The sequence below is a fragment of the Panicum hallii genome, chromosome 3 (genome assembly GCF_002211085.1).
Source record: "Panicum hallii strain FIL2 chromosome 3, PHallii_v3.1, whole genome shotgun sequence".
Lineage (NCBI taxonomy): Eukaryota > Viridiplantae > Streptophyta > Magnoliopsida > Poales > Poaceae > Panicum > Panicum hallii.
The window spans coordinates 20,534,677-20,550,111 of NC_038044.1; the positions used below are offsets into that span (position 1 = coordinate 20,534,677).

The window sequence follows — 15,435 nt, forward strand, 5'->3', positions numbered from 1 at the left end:
ATTGTGTTATGTAGTATTAGTGTGCGTCCGATCCAGTGGTCAGTGGTCACCCACAAACACAAGCGTAGTCCATCTTTCACTCTCTTTCTCTCTATTTTTTTGTTGATGATGGCCGGTTTTTGTTTGGCTTTGCCCCGGGTTCTCTATGGATGTGTTCGTTTCCTCCCCTCTAAAGTTTAGACCCGTCACATTAAAGAGAATCTTGCTATTTAGAAGTATTAAATAAAATCTGTTTATAAAACTTTTTGCACATATAGGTGCTAATTCGCGAGACAAATTTAATGAGCCTAATTAATCCATAATTTGCTACAGTGATGCTATAGTAATCATCCGCTAATCATGGACTAATATATCTCATTAGATTCGTCTCGCGAATTAGCCCTGAAGTTCTGCAATTAGTTTTGTAATAGACTTTATTTAATACTTCTAAATGATAAGATTCTCTTTGATGTGACACCTCTAAACTTTAGACCAGGAAACGAACACACCCTGTACCTATACAGTACACCCTATAGCTGCTTTTGGCTGTAGAAGCGGATTACAAGCGAACGCAGAGTTTGGCCCTGTTTAGTTTCCACCCCGTAAACGCAAAAAATCCGTAAACGCAAAATTTTCAAAGGAATCTTGCTAATTTGAAGTACTAAATAAAGTCTATTTATAAAACTTTTTTGCATGGATGAGCTGTAAATCGCGAGACGAATCTAATGAGCATACTTAATCTACGATTTGCAACAGTGATGCTACAGTAACCATCCGCTAATTATTGCTTAATTATGGATTAATTAGCATCATTAGATTCGTCTCGCGATTTACCACCCATCCATGCAAAAAGTTTTATAAATAGACTTTATTTAGTACTTCAAATTGGTAAGATTTCTTTGCAAAAAATATTTTTGCCTTTACACGTCCGGAACTAAACACGGCCTTTGTTAAAAATGCGTCTCATCGTCGTTCACCGCCGCCTGCTGCTGTCTCCTGTCGGTGCCAACTGACAAGCACAAGCAGTACTGGCAAGCACAAGCCCGTCAGCCTCGCCATCACGGAAGAGGCTTTGCCTCTGCACTCCACGGTGTCACGCGCCGCGCGTAGGCGGAAACAAACTGCCGCAACGGGCCAAAAAAGGCCACGAGATTGAAAGCCCCTCGCCTCCCCGCCCTCGCGGTCTCGCGGCTCCTCCCCCCTCCCTCCCTCCCCCCACCCCCTGCTCCTCCTCGTGTTCCTCTCGCTCGCTCGTTCGCCGCTCCGTCTCCAAATCCCTCTCCTCTTCCCTCTCCGCGCTAGGATCCCGCAACCCCGATCCACGCCACGCCGAAACCCCAGCCGCTCTCGGGCGGTGCGTGCCTCAGCCGCGGGACTCCGCGCCTCCTCCCCCCGCGTCGCCTGGCGACCCGGAGCCGCGCGCGCCCGGTGGGCAGTGTGGGTCGGAAGGCCTCCGTTGCGCGGTGGGATGACGGGGGCGGAAGGGCTCCGTCATCGCGCGGTGGGACGACGGGGACGGGGTTTGAATCGAGGCGACGGGGGGGGGGGGGTACCCCGCTTCCCCTGGCGCCATTGGTGCGTTGGGGGGGGGGGGGGGGGCGACGGCGATGCGGGGCGCGTGCCTCCGGATGGCCTTTCCTGCCCGTGGGGCGCGACGTCGAGCAGGTTTGCGTCCCCGATCCCATCCAACAAACCCCCCACCCCCCCGCGTCCAAATGCTGTGGAAATCTTCCTGGCGCGGCCTATACGCTCGTGCTTTGTTCTGTTCCGTGCTTGGGGTCTGGGGGAATCCAAAATCGATGGATGCTCGGGAATGTGTTTCTCCCCCCTGGCGCTGAATTCTGCTCTAGCGCTCTCTCGCGAGTAGGATACAGTTCAACTGTAATCTGTTGGGCTTTGGTCTCTGTTATGTTTCTCGCATGTCTTCCACGGGGAAAGCCGTAGGCTCGAATTGTTTACTGAACCGACGCTTCGCTCTGGTCTGGTCCGCATCATCGACCTGGTCTGGGGTTGTCATACATGATACATTGCGTAGGGTGAACGTTGTTTTTTTTTTGATACTTGGTGAACGTTGCTTTGAGAGGATCATCCAACAGGGTGCTGTTATTTCTCCATTTTATAGTTTTTTATATGCTTTACCGACGCAGTCACATTCAGTAATGGTTTTGTCGACAACCTATATGCTTTCTCGCTAGGGAACAACAGCCTATGTGCTATATTGCCAGAAAACACCCAGCTGCATATTTCTACCTGGATCTTGTTTTTTTTCCTTGTGGGCTATGCGACCTAAATTTCCATATTTTAAAAATTTTGAAAGTAATCTTGTCCAAAGTATTACCATGGTAGATGTTTTTCTAAAATTTAAACAAATAAAATGAGATAGCAAACCCTTCTAAGTCCAAAGAAGGCATCTCCCTTGTGATAAACTGGTAGATCTTTGTGTTCATGGTTCTAGGATTGAATCACATGTTTTTGTTTCTTGGCTATTTTGTTTATTTTTCCATATTTCTTCAATTTTCGAATGGGGACTGTTGTTGTAATAAGAAGCATATGGATACGGAGGTGACACTGAGGAGTGGAACCAGGGACCTCCCAAATATGATCTAGGTCGAGCTCTGCTTTGATAGTTGCTCAGTTGTGAGTTATAAGCAAATACCTAGTATCTACACTAAATCATAACTCTAAAATTCAGAATGTTCATTTAGCGAAATTTAAATTTCTCGATTTGGCAATAGGACGATTTAACTGAACTTCTAATTTGATAATGTTATGTGAACCTTGAAACTAATCTCTTTGTGGTGTTATAGAGAACATGCGATCTTTTTTCCACTTTTAACATTGCCTAGGAAATATGCTCATGCGTTGTTGCGGGTGAAACACACGTCTTTGTTCCATGGCATTTGCACCTTCGCATTTGATATCTGGAATATTGTTTTTATTTTCTTTAGAGTTTTAGTTGGACAGTATTGTGGTATTGTGGGACTAGCTACTGTGTTGTTGCTTGGTGAGGCCTATACACCATTGCTTGTGTGTTGAGGATGGCCACAATTTATTCATTTAGATAACTTTTTTGCATTTCTCCATCACATATTTGTGAAGCCTTACATATTCTCTCATCTTACGCATGAATCCCTTTGGTGTCATTCTTTTTCTTACTTCGGGTCTATCTATATTGATGGTTCTCAGGGAAAGAGGAGAAGCATAATATTATTCCATTTGTCCAGAGTAATTATTGGATAACACAATGTGAGTCAAGATCCTTCTTTTTGATAAAACTTATTTTTATTATTAATGTACCCAATCACATGATGCTAAAATGTTATTTACCATAAAATGATCAGTTAAATCATCTGCAAAATTCTCTTTGCTTGTTTGTATACACTCAAGGAATTTCCTTTAGCTTTCTTGTAGATATTATTTAGTTAAAAGAGATTGCTTTGTCCTTAGTGCTTCTAAGTTGATAATTTTCATTATGCTTGGTTCAACAACTTTACCATGATTCTCATTCTAGTTCTAGGTGTCACTACTGGTACTAGTACAATTAGAAAAACTTGGAAAAACTAACTTGTATTTTCATTGTAGTTGCTTACTTTTGATATTATAGCTACTTCAAATAATCTTTTTTGAAGCCAAAGTGAAAAAACAGTTACTAAAAGTTGGTCAATTGGATAAATACTCAGTTTTGTCATAACCATCTAAATCAGACACAATAAAGTGCGAAGAACCACGTTAAGGAACTGGCATTAGCATAGGTTGCAAGACTAGAGGACTACAATCAAATGAGCTAGGATTTTGGCTTTGAGTTATCTATGAGTTGCATTTGGTCTGAGAGTCAATTATTTAGTAGATTTTGGCTGAAGTTAGATAATTCTGCAGAGTTTTGAGTCAAACTCATAATAGAATTGGCTGGTGCTAGCATATCTTATTTATGTACTAGATCAATACGATCAAGAACAAGAAATAATAGTATATTTCTACATTCCTATTTTCGTTGCATCTGTCCCTCTAGTTAACTACTCTTGCCCCTGCTTCATGTATGTGCTGCTATCGCAAACTGTAGCATCGTTGAGCTATCCAAGTGAAGCTGGCACAGACTGCCCGTTCTTATGCAGGTGACCCCCAATAATGTTGTCGCTAAAAGTCTGCTCCCTCTGCCGTGAATGGAGCTCCTAGGCCTCATATTTCGAGCGGATAATACAGAATGATGTGTTGCTCCGCGAAAAGAAATCCAAACGGATCTCTCCAAAGTGGTGGTCACACAGAGGACCTTCTAGACGAGATTGAGCTTGGAAATCTCTCCGCAACGTCGTCACCATCGCACTTTGCCTTTGGGAACACAATAACCCCGTGACTTCCCTATGGGGGCACATGGTCGTACTTCATAGCACGGTGCATGTGGTTGCAAAGGTAGTAGGCAGGAGGATGATTGAATGTGGGAGTGGTAAGTAGCCAGCCATGACATTGGTGGAGCACTGACATCAACCATGGAGGAGCTCTCAAAGTGACTTGAAAGGAGGAAGGATAAGAAAGGGAAGAATGAGAGGGTAGGGGCATAAAAAGGGACATTTTTCCTTTAGCACAACGTCCGAAGTGGGCCTAAACAGTGTGCATGGCATGCTAGCTCAACAAAATGTCAATTTTTCAATAAATTATGGGCCCTGAATACCAGTTTTGTCCAAGGTTTTCGGAATGACAACATTTGAGAATGCACCCTCAGTAATAATGGAAAAAGGTTAATTGCCCCGGACCAAGCGTCAATGTCAATCTATCACAACCTTCGTTGATCCACTTGAAGGACCAATATTTCAGTTGGTAGAGTGTTGGACTCTTCAGTTCCGATGTTGACACCTATGTTCATATTTGTAAAGGAATAGGCATTTTGAAATAATCCATCTCATGATATTATTGCTACTGAAAGTCTATATTACACGCAAGTGGTACTTGCTAACTAGAACCATCGCTTTTCATGTCAATTTACACTTGCTATCAGTTTAAAGTTATGCAGTGTAAATATGCATGATCCATCATCAATTTGGCTCAGTCACAACATGGTTCAAATAGGTACAAAGTCGGATATAGCCAAGCTATCCTAGCTTCATATTGATCTTATCTGTGTATACAAAGACTTCCATTGATTAAATGGAAGGATTTTATTTTAGAGTAAAATATAGTGATGATCCCTAAACTCGCCTGACTATTTCACCTAGGTCCCTAAGACCAAAAGTTTAGTTTCTAGACCTCAAAAGTTTTTAAATGGTTCACATGAAGTCCAAGTCCAAATCTCCCGAATTAACTTCTAGTTACCTTTGGGACTAACTACTACACAATGTTGGCATTGCCACCCATCCAATTTGCGCCTCTATGTGAAACCTTGACAACCATATTGAACTTGTCTCATAGATCAAGCCATCCTTTTTCTCACCTAGGAGTTGAGCCCTGCCATGCTACTGCAATCAAACAAACTTGAGTAGTGTCATCTAGTCGGTGCCCCGGTGTCTGGACTCAATTTAACGATTTGAAAACATTGAACTTGACCACCGCTTCATGTCTCACCATGTCACTTGAAACCGCAACACTATCACTATGGAGCTTTATACGTTCGATGCTTTGGTCCTAGAGAACTAGGAAGAGGGGGCCAACATATTTAGGGAAAGAGTTGATGAATTTAGGAATAAGACAAACCGATTTGGTGAAGGCTTGATTTGGAAAATGAGTTGACTGATTCGGTGGAAGAAGCATGATTTCTGGTATGGATAGGGATGGTAATAGATCATGACCCTTATGCCCCCTTCACAATCCAACTCAACCTTTAATCATTCTTAGCTCAAAAACATATAGAATATGAGCCGAACCCTTTTTAATCCCGATCCTTAAAATTACAAGGTTAAATTTGTAGGCCCTTTACCACCGCTAGGTATGGAGTCTAATAGGTTTGGTGAAGTCGATTGGTTAGTTGGGGGATTTTTGTAGGTAGATGCCGAGTAGTACATACAATTGGATATTGAGCTGCAGAGCTAGCTGCCAAATGGGTTGAGGCAATTCTATGATATGTTAACACAACAGGTTACGTTGTTTGAAAATTTGCAAGCGGCCTCGATAAGCTCACTTCATGTAGGCCATTGTCATCATTCTTGGTATGAGCACACATGTGATCAGTTGGGCATGCTTGGTCCTAACTCCAACTCCCGTTAGCACATCCTGCGTGCTATTGTCAATCACATACAACTTGTTGGAGCTTGAATATGCACTTTTTGCATGTGGGTTTCAGTCCTTGGCATGGTTCTTCCAACTTTTAAGGATGCTCAAACATAGGTGCACTAGCAAGAGCATCTTTGGTAGCATGGCTCATGCTTTCAAACTATTACTGCCATTGTTGTACGCCATCAGTGCCCAGTCCAGTGCGAGCACCATGGTTTCTCCCTGAGGGCTTGTGAATTGAGTATTGAATTATGCATTTTTGTTATCTCCCTAATTTCTTCTTTTTGTAATATCCCTACTTTAAATGTGAAGAGATAACACACTCACTCACATACAGGAAATGTTGGAAAGGGAGGAGAATGAGGTAGGCAATTCGTTTATGACTTTTAAAGCATGCATGTTGGTTATCTCCCTAACCTTGGTCCTAGAATTTACAAGATAGATGCATTTTACTTAATTAAAAAAACTCATTTCATAGCCTCTCCCTCTCGCTCGTCAGTCTTCTACACTTTTCCATTTGCACATCTGATGTTTGACGTTGAAAGTGGATGCTCCAAATGGAGCACTTTGCAAATGTTGTTGCTCCTTATATTATTCCTATATTTAGGGATAAAAGATGAATATGCACGTGGACAGATCAGAAGAGGAGTTGGGGTTTCTATAAATAAGACAAGTATTGCTTCCTATAAGAGACAAACATAATCTCACACAAACATGGAAAGATTAGAAAACAGAAAATGAGGAAGGTAACTACTTTCTGACTTTTGAAGCAAGCAATTTTGGAATGCATATTTACTTCATTCCAAAATGGTCTCATTTTTCTAACTCATCTCTTTCCCGCACTGCCTACTGCTCTTTTTTGTGTGCAAGTGTGCTACTCTGTTTGACGCTAAAGGTGAATGCTCCAAATGAAACACTTTCCATGTATTGTTGCTTGCTTTTGTAGTATTCTGACCTCGAGCGTCAAGAGACGAACACACTCGCACACAGAAAAGCATGGGTGGGATTGTGGTTTAGGGAAGGGGATGGGGATTGTTAGGTGGTTTCAATGGATCGAACACATCATACTTTTGTAGTATTCCTGCCTGAAGCATTAAGAGACAGACACAATCACCCATAGATAGGGGAAGAGAAAGAAGGAAAGAGAAAATGAGCTAGGTAACCGCTTTCCGACTTTTGAAGCATGCATTTTTTATCTTCATGCTCGTTTGAAATGCAGAATATATAGGAAACATATTTTACCTCATTCTAAAAATTTCCCATTGTTTTAACTCCCGTCTTTGCTTGCTCTCCCCTACTCTCTTTCAGCACACAAGTGTTCCTCTATTGACACTAAAGGTGGATGCTCTCAATAAAAAACTCCTAATTGTTGTTGTTTCCTTTTGTAATATTTCTATCTTTAGCTTCAAGTGATGAACACACTCGCACGCAGACAATGAAGTAGGATGTCCAAAGAGCAAATGAGTTAGGAAACCACATACTGAGTATTGAAGCATGCATTTTGGATATCCTTCTACAGTTAATTAAATTGCAATTTTCATAGCACATATTATGGTTAAACTAAAAAACATTTTCTTTACACCAATCCCTTTCCCACTTACCATTTTCTATGTGAAAGTGTGTTCCTCTTTTTTATGCTTGTGGCGGCTGCTTTAGATTGAACACATCTGAAGTGTTGTTGCTTCCTTTTATAGCATTCCAGCTTTAAGTGTTAAGAGACAAACACAATCACACATATAAAGGGAAAGTGGCATTACAGAATGAAAATCAAAATGAGGTAACAAACTACTTGCTGACTTTTGGAGCATGTATTCTGGAACACATATTTACTTCATTCCAAAATATTTTTAACTCATCTCTGTTGCTCGTTACCCCTTACTTTTTTCCATGTGCAAGTGTGTTCCTCTGTTTGATGCTAAAGGTGGATGCTCTGAATGAAACACTTCCCAAGTGTTGTTGCTTCCTTTGTAGTATCACTACCTTTAGAGTCAGCAGACGAACACACTTGCGCATAGGGGGGGGGGGGGGGGTGTTCAGGAGGGGGTTGTTTGGGATCTATATAAAGAGCAAACAAGGGAAGCACTTATATTTACCCTATCCTTGATCCCATTTCTAAATTGAAAATACACATAGTTTCCTTCGGTTAAAAAGATTATAACATCATCGAATGCTTGAGGTGGCTTCATTGCATTGAATGCATCCAAATGTTGTTACATCCTTTTGTAGTGTTCGTGCCATAAGTATTAGATATAGACACAATCACTCATAGATAGGAGCTGCTTGCTGATTTTTGAAGTATGCATTTTGGATCTCCATGCTCGTTCCAATTGCATAATATAAAGGAAACCCATTTTACTTTATTCCAAAAATTTCTCGTTTTTTAACCCCTGTTTTTCGTTTGCTCCCTCTACTCTTTTTCCATGTGGAAGTGTGTTCCTTTATTTGATGCTAAATATGGATCTCTGAATGAAATACTTCTAATTGTTGTCGCTTCTTTTTGTAGTATTTCTATCTTTAGTATCAGGAGAGGAATACTTGTGCACAAGTATCTAAAGAGCAAATGAGGTGCAGACCACTCACCGAGTTTTGAAGCATGCATTTTGGTTATCCCTCCACAGTTGGTTAGGATTCAGGTTCTCATATCACATATCAAGCTTCAATTAAAATTCATTTTCTTCATGTCATTCCCTTTCCCTCTTACCCTTTTTTACGTGAGTGGCTTCTCTTTTTGATGCTTAAGATGGCTGCTTTGAGTGTTAAGAGACAAACACAACTAATCAACAATAATAAAAACTTCCATTAAGAAAGGAAATTGCAATGATTCTTTAACCTCTTGGAACCTGTAATAATATTGTATCCCATTTGTGAACCAGTATGATATACTTGTGGAGCATTCTAAGGAAAAATGGATATTTCTCGAACAGTTTCAGCGGATAATACACAGTTACAGCCTGGTTGTAGACAGGTATTTCTCCTTAGAATGTTTTTGGTGTTCAAACGATCATCAAGTAAAAGCCAAGCAAAGAACTTTAATTTGGGCACGCACTTGCTTTTTCAAATCCATTTCAAGGACAAAGGTGGATGTATAGCACTGAAATTGAATTTATACAATTTCTGATCAGCATATATTTAGGTGATCCCCATATGTAATTCCACGAATCATCAGGACCATATGTTCTCTGAGCCTGTCCAAATCTGCCTGCAGGTTGAGATATTCATTATATGCTTGTCATGTTGGAAAAGCTCTGCCAAGTTTAAAAGGCCTTATTTAAGGAATTATTGTAGCATGTTTCTAGACCTACTTGGTAGTGAACATATTGCCTCCGCTATGGATTATTCAGATAGTTATTTTAGCTATTCAAATTATGAATCTAAAAACAATAATCACATACAAGAGGCTATGATAAATAATAGGCATGTTTCAGATTTTAATGCCACTAGCAACATACAAAATGCACCTATGTATTTTCATATATTGCATTGCAACAAGCTATCCTGCTGTTGAACAATCAACAAGGCTGAACTGATGACTTTATCAATGCTAGTTATTCAGGAGGAAGAACGCTGCTGAGCTTATTCAACAATAGGTCGACGACAATAATAGCAAGCGGGGCAAACAGACCATATGGAATCCCGCCTTGTTAGATTGTTCTCTTGCAACATTAAATTCTGCAATCTCGTGTGATGGATGTCTCCATAGCTCTTCTTGATCTCTTTTCTCTATGGAGCTCTATCAGGTAGAGGGGCATGAGCCCCTCTATCTCCACGTTTGATCCTCCCCTTAAAGCTCTGGTGACTGCCAGATGTATCTAGACACATTCCAAGTTCGCCTTGATGAATCTTAAGAATAAATCAGGTACTGGAGGCTTGATGAATGGAACAAATCCTCTGGAATGTCTCCCTCTATTTTGATGGAGTTGAGATCCAAATATGCAGGTTGGGCATCATTCCGAACCCAGCCGGCATGGGATTAGAAACCAACAGCCGTCCAGTTTACATGGTAATAGAGCCGCTCTACAATCTCATATATGGCGAGCTCCTCTTCCAACCGAGCACTAGCCCTTGTGTCTCTACTTTCGGGCACCCAGTGACGGAGAAGCTCACCACAAATAACCACCTGCTTTTTTTACCAGCAGCACAATGGAGTTCAGACTTAGCCAACCATTGAAGTACACTACCATGTACTGACCTTTGACAACATGGTGTACTAATAATACTACACATTAAGCATCAGATTTGTTTTATAACAAGGATGCATATATAGATAGCAAGCGTGTTGCATTTGAAGTCTTGTTTGGGGATCTAAAATAGTCTAAAAGCCCAGTTTATTAGAGGCTATGATTGGGGTTATATAGGCGTGCCCCTTCCAGGCCTAAAATCATTCGCTCAAGGTTGGGTCCAGCCCAATTCATCTTTCTATCAGTTTGAAATGTTTTTGGGCTAATTTCTCATCCTGCTGGACGTCACATTGTAACAATGGAAAGCTTCATATATTTTCTTGTGATGCAGGGGCCAGGATAATTTTATTCCATTACTATCTTTTAACATTTTCTTTATGTGCAACTGAAAGCATAATTTCAACAAGAATGGAGAAGCTAGCAGAAGAATGGTGGCAAGAAAATTAGACAAGGTATATGCCCATATAAGGTTATTGTGGTCAACAAATCAAATGCGAATCTGTATACCATATATAAACGGAGCCCACTAAACCTCATTTATTGTTTCCACATTGAGCCACATCATCTACAAGATTATGTCCATCCAGTTTTAAGCCCAAGTTCAATCATGTTCGTTCATTCATTATCCGCGCTCAAGTCTTTCCATCTCCTGTACAGGCATCAGTCTGGCTGTAGGTTTTTTATTTGCCAACTTCTGTAAATTAAGAAAATTGGGTCACTAATTTTTGTATGCTTCCAAAATCTGCTATGTTTCCTTCCATAGGTCCACACTGAACAAATTAACTGGTAAGCTTTCCATCAATTTGCATCTCCTTTAGTTGTTTATCCAATGTTTGTCAATACTTTTGTTCTTTCTTAATTGAGTGCATCCGTAGTTCACAATGTTCAAACTTATAGTCAGCAGTAGTCTTCTGAGCACTAAAGTCATCCTTTGCTTCATTCCTTGGTGACCGCAGTTGAGATCTATATTTTTGCCTTTGCCAATGTGTTCACAGGTTTTGGTTCGAGCTTTTACGACCCAATAATCATGCATGGTTATCATCTCTAAAAGGTTGCTGTCGTTTCAATCTTAAACTAATCTTGGGTCCTTTTGTATTTTAATTCACGGTTGCTGAAAATAAGAGCTTTGGTTTTGACAATTTTGTTCACTGATGAAATTTAAGGCCTTTATTTACAGGATGCCTCTTCTTTGACCTGTGCAGTAGCAATTTTAGTTATAATTAGAGAAGACATTTGAGATTTGCAATATCTAATGATCCAAAATGCACTTTGCTCACAGTTTCTGACAATGTTCACCTAAACGGTAAACGCTAAACGGTCGGTGTGGATCTGTGTAGCGTGTAGATCATGTACATACTGTGTACACGGTATTACACGTTTTGTACTATATTAACAAATATAAGTATAGTAACATGTATATATGCTTAAAACTAACAATAATAATAACAAGTTAAAAAATAATTTGAAGTGAGAATGACTATTGTAGTGTTTTGCATTCACTTTAGCGTAAATTAAAATTGAATTTTTAAACAAAACCTTTAAGCGATGTGTTCTCTGTCCTAAATAGTACGCTACTTACCCGTTTAGAATGTTTTTTCTGTACCATGTAGCCCGTTTAGCCTGTATACACACCGTGCAACCCGTGTAATACCGTGTAACGTTTAATATACCGTTTATAGCCTAAACTGCACGTCTACCCATGGAGTGACGTTTACACGCCGTGTATGTAGCCTGTGTAGGCGAACACTGGTTTCTGATCATAAAACAATATGGTATATGATCTTGACATAATTCATAAAAAGTTTGCATCTCTGAAGTTATTCTGCGGCTTGACTACTAATAGTCTATTTCTTAATATATATCATATAGTAGCATCAGGTTGGAGCTCTATTGCGTGTGTCTTCTGCTCTGTGCTATCTATTATGCTCTTATCCAGGTTTCACTTAACGTCTTGGCTGCTTTCACAACAATTTATAGCTATCCAAGTGATAATTTATCCGATATGATCAAAACAGTATACTTTCACTTTTATCTAGTTTCAAAGACCCATATATGCAAAACCATCTTTGGAATTCCCGCAACAACATCCGGGGTACTCGCCTAATATTGATAATTAGACACCTAGTTGACATAAGGAATTGACTTGTTATGGTTGGTGGATGGCTTTATTTTTAGTTATATATGTGAGAAATAGGAGAGGCATGTTTGGGGCAAATGCACCCTGTAAATATATTTTTTTTGGACAAAACCATTCCATCCCATTATTACGTATGGTTTAGAGTATAAAATGAACTGCTTTTCTCTTCAGTTCCTCCCATACGTGTTGATTGGGGAGGGTATCCTGTTTCCACATGAGACCTAAGTAAGGTGCCAATGGACGAATCAAATGCAGACCATTATTTCTTCTATGATGTCACAAAGCTAGAGATGAAAATTAGCAAAGGTAGTTGGCGGGGTTAGTTGATTCGGTTTGTCTAAGAAAATAGAAATACATAATCAAGATGAGGCTATTGGCAAACTGGACGCAAATCCGTTGGTTAGATTTGTCATGGCGAAACAGGGGTTTGAGTCTCCAACTCAGTATGGATGTCTATACTTATGACTAATTGCTTTTAGTAGTAAGCAACATGTTCAAGGCATATGTGGTTGCTTTGTCAATCTTAAAATTTATTGGTCTGGTCTTCCATAGATGCTCATATATAGAGCTAATAAGGGTAGGGGTGGTAACGGATCGGCCCCTAATGCTCTCTTCACAATCCAACTTTGGTCCTTAATATTTTTAGCTTAAAATTGTATAAGATTAGAGCCCAGCCCTTTTTAGGGTCCAGCGCTTAGATTATCTAAGCTAAAAATTAAGGTTGAAAATAGCGGGCTATAATATTTAGCGACAGACTCCTCTAGAGGTTGTAGACAGCTCTAACGGGATACAGCGGCAGCTATTTCATTTAGCGGTTTTGCAGAAATATAAAAATTTTCAATTAATTATGGATGCAAACTTAGAATTAAGCAACTTTTAGGAATATATATTTTGGGCTTATAAGTATAAGTCTTCATGTCTCTTACTTAATAACCTGGAATATAGTTAGGACTTTAAGCGGGCAGCATCATATTTAATACACTAATATGCTTACGGGCCTTCCACGGAAGGAAATAATGTATCATCGCTATCCGTACTGGAAAATAAGATTAGCGGTTATAAAAAGATTTAGCGGCTATGCCAAATAGCGGTGTTTAGCGGTGCTAAAGCATGTTAGCAGCACTAGCAGAACAATTGGTGATATCATAGCGCCGTGCCTCTGAAAAAGCAATAGCGGAGGTATAGTAGAGCAATAGCCGGCTATTTACAACCTTGCTAAAAATTGAGGCACTTTACCATCACTAAATAAAAAGTGCACCGCATCTGTTTGTAAAGGTTGAGTCTGCTTTCATATACGTGAGTGATTGCATTTGCATCGTTTCTCGAAGAAAAAAATGATTTGCAGCAACACCTTCTTTTTTCTAGAGATGGATCAAAATATAATCCGTTCCTATAAAGTAAGCGGGGCTACCCTAGCAACCGACCCGCACCTAAAAATTGTCACCATTTTTAGGGACGGGTGAAGCCATCATCCGGCTCTAAAAATTAATTTTTAAGGGTGGGTGATGGGGGTCACTCGCCTATTTCTAGGGGCAGGTGATGATACGACCCGCCCGCCCCTACGAATGGTGTCACTTAAAAAAATTCATAACTTTTTCATATCATCTCGGATGAAGATAAACTTTATACCAAAATAGGAGCTTGATGACATCTACAATTTTGTAGTTGATAACATTTTCATTTAAGATCATTTAGTAGTCTAAAAAATTATTATAAGTTCTCTAGTTTCAAAATCTACTAGTTTTGATTTGTTTTCAAACAACCTCGTATATAGATTAGTTCCATATCAAAGTTGTAATAATAAGATCTAAATTTTTGTATTTTATACATTATTTATTTAATACTATTTAGGATCGCAAGATCATTACCAGTTGTGCTCTACATACGGGTGAGACTATATAGTATCTTATACAACTCAAGTTATATTTTTAAGTTCCAACAATCTTAACCCTTTATATACGTTGAAATATATTTGGCATTTTTCTTTCTGTATCTATAGTTCATAATAACTATAGTATAAAAGTTTCACTTTTTTAATTTGTTCTTTATATTTAAATATTTAAACGAATTTTTAGAATAAAATAGAAAAATATTTTTAAGGATAGGCAGTGGCGTCACCCACACTAAAAATTTATTTCTAGATCATTTCCAGGGGCGGGTGTGCCACCACCCGCCTTAAAAATCAGCCCCATCATGAGATCGCCCGTGCTTCTCGATCCGGTAGCATCCAGCGGCATCCATGTCACTAATCGGCGTCCTCTCAGCCTCCGCCAACCACGCGCCGTCGTAGCCACTGCATCACCCGGTTCCTTCTCTATCTCGGGTCCTTCCCTCTCCTCCCTGTTCCCTCCCCTCCTCTCCCGCTGCGTCACCCCTCCCTTCTCTCCCCCGTCGCCCTCCCTTATCTTCCCCCGCCGGCCTACTTGCTGCGCTTGCTGGCCGCGTCGGCCACCGCAAGCCACGCTGCCGGCACGCTTGCTGCGCCGCCGGCCGCCGCGGCCCCGCAAGCTGCGCAGATCTACACCCAGGCGCCAGTCGCCACGAGCCACCACGAGTCGCATCCCTGCCGCCCCCCACCTGCGCGTCCCGGCCCGCCGCCGAGCCGCCGCCCCGCTCCCCACACCGACTGCGGGGGAAGAGAAGGGAGGGCGGTGGGGGAAGAGAAGGAGCGACGCGTCCATGTTGCCGTCGTGGTCAGCGAGCATAATCTCCACAGCCTCCGCACGGACAGCCTCCGCCTTAGTGGCCGCCCAGCGTGGCCATCGCGCGAGAGGTGTTCGGGGAAACGCCGCGGCGAGGTGGGGGCCGGCGGAGCTCGGGGGTTCCGAGAGCTCCAGCGCGTGCCGCCCCTGCTCGGCATCCTCTGCAACTCGCCCAGGAGTGCGCTTCGTCCCTGCATCCATCTTCCGCCTGCCCAGGCTCCGTGCTAGCGTCCTCCTCTGC

At 41.1% G+C, this 15,435-nt stretch overlaps 1 long non-coding RNA gene across 5 annotated transcripts; it reads left to right on the forward strand.

Annotated features, from left to right (window-relative positions):
* The first annotated feature begins 1,552 nt into the window (after nt 1–1,552).
* LOC112887916 lies at nt 1,553–11,163 on the forward strand. 5 transcript variants are annotated; one of them, XR_003227643.1, is made up of 3 exons: nt 1,553–1,644; nt 3,166–3,225; nt 8,681–11,163. It is a non-coding gene; the product is annotated as an uncharacterized LOC112887916 (long non-coding RNA). The 5 variants fall into 5 exon arrangements; XR_003227646.1 differs by lacking the exons at nt 1,553–1,644; nt 3,166–3,225 and adding exons at nt 6,514–6,541; nt 6,785–6,923; XR_003227647.1 differs by lacking the exon at nt 3,166–3,225 and having other exon boundaries at nt 1,578–1,644.
* The last annotated feature ends 4,272 nt before the right edge of the window (nt 11,164–15,435 follow it).